Source organism: Olea europaea, unplaced genomic scaffold (genome assembly GCF_002742605.1).
Source record: "Olea europaea var. sylvestris unplaced genomic scaffold, O_europaea_v1 scaffold2850, whole genome shotgun sequence".
In the NCBI taxonomy this organism is placed as follows: Eukaryota; Viridiplantae; Streptophyta; class Magnoliopsida; order Lamiales; family Oleaceae; genus Olea; species Olea europaea.
In genome coordinates this window covers 43,214-45,338 of record NW_019247018.1, presented here as the reverse complement: position 1 = coordinate 45,338, position 2,125 = coordinate 43,214, and positions in this window count along the sequence as shown.

The following is a 2,125-nucleotide window of genomic DNA, read 5'->3' as shown; positions in this document are numbered from 1 at the left end:
CAGTGGTTGCTTATCCGTGCACGATGTTGTACGTCCAGATTTGAGTGGCAATGCGTTTTTCTTTTTCTTTTTCTTTTTTTTTTGTTGTGAGTGTGAAAATGACTGGATGGTGGTGACGTCGTGGTGGTGGAGGCGCCGTTGGTGTTGAGATGGTGGTGGCACTGCGTGGATTGGAGTGGGCTACAGGATATTGGAGTATGGGTTAGGCTGTGTTTGTCGTTCCAGTGCGTAGGTGGCATTTCGATGTTTTGCTTACAGTGCCGTGCGCGGTGGTTGATTAGCCGTGCACGGCATGTATGTCCTGATTTAAGTGGCGCTGCGTTTTTCTTCTTTTTCTTTTGTTTTTTTTTTTTTTTTTTTTTTTTTTTTTTTTTTTTTTTTTGTTATGGGTGTTATGATGACTCGATGGTGGTGACATGGTGGTAGTGGAAGCGCCGTTGTTGTTGATGGTGGTGGCACCACTTGGAGTGAAGTGGGGCTACAGGATGATGGTGTATAGGTTAGATTGTGTTGGCAACGATTGTGGTGAGTTGTTGGCTGTTTTGGCGACGGTAGTGATAGTGGTTGCGATGAGTTGCTGGTTGTGGCAGCGGCGGGGGCAGAGTAGGGTTGGGTGGGTGAGATGGTGGTGGTGTACAGTGTTTTTGACCAATAAATGGGTTAAAAATTGTAACTGTGACAATAACAATTGATTAAGTTGTGACAAAAAAAATTAATCGCGACCAATTAATTGAATAATTTGCAATGAATAATTCGTGACATATAAAAATTTTTATTTGTGATCGAAAAATAATCTGTGGCCTATAAAAAAAATTATTTGTGGTTGAGTAATAAGTATGACCAATAATTTATAATCGATGAACAAATTGTGATCTATAAAAATTGTGCTCATAAAATAATTTGATGACATAAAATTTTTGATTTGTGAACAAAAAATAATAAATGACAAATTAAATCATTAATTTGTGATCAAGTTGTACAAATTTGTGATCTAAATATATTTAATTAATTAAATCATAAATAAACTTTAATAAAAATCTAATTTTTGAGGTTTGAAACTTGTAATAGATCTAATCAGTAGGTATCAATATTATTTTTATAAAATGTATTGTAATACTTAAAGGGTGTTATTTTCAGTTATCCTATTTCATTGCCAAAATAATAACTTATGATTGGATTAGATCTATTACAAATTTCATTGGAATGGTTTTCTTGATTTTGAAATGTACGATACTTAAACTCGTACTTATGAAATTTTCCCGATTAGAAAATAGAGACTATACAATACGAATTATAAATTAAATAAAAGTTACAATTCTCCTCCTCCTTTTCGGGGCTTGGAACCAGATACAATCAACGTAAACGAAATTAAATTTTTACACGAAAAAAATATTTCGTGTACAAATTAACAAATAAATTTAAAAATTACTTTTTTTTTGGGCTATTGATATAGTTGCTTGCTTAGGGGTGGCAAATGAGTCGAGCGGCTCCTCGGCTCGCGAAAATGGAGCTCGTGGGCGGCTTGGGCTTATAAAAACACGAGCCGAGCTCTCGTTGAAAAACGAGCCACGAGCCCAAGCTCGTTTTCGAAAGTGACTTTCGGTCCCTGAATTAAATTTTTTTTTTTAATTTGTGACCGTTAATGGTCATTGAATTTTTTCAGTGAACGTTTTGGTCTTTAAATTTTTTTATTTACTTATTTTTTCTTTCTTCTTTTATAAATAGTGGCATTTAGCCACAAAATTTTCTACAATTCACTCTCAACTCTCAATTATCTTTCTCTCAACTCTCTTGTGTTGTGTTGATAGTTGTGCAATTTTTATATACAATATCCAATTCTCATTTCTCAATTCTCACTATATTTATTGAAATTTTATCCAATTTTCATTTCTTACTACATTTATACAATTATTCTTTTACTAGTTATTACTTATTACAATTAAACAAATGGATCCACGCACATTTGTCGAAAACTTGTTTGGTGTGGGAGGAAACGAATCGCCTATGACACCGCAAAGTCAATTTCAGAATCAATTTGAAGGTCTAAATGACGAACCCCTATCGAAAGATATTCCAGATTTAGATCTTCATCATCATGTAAGCGGCAATCCAAATTATCCAATTA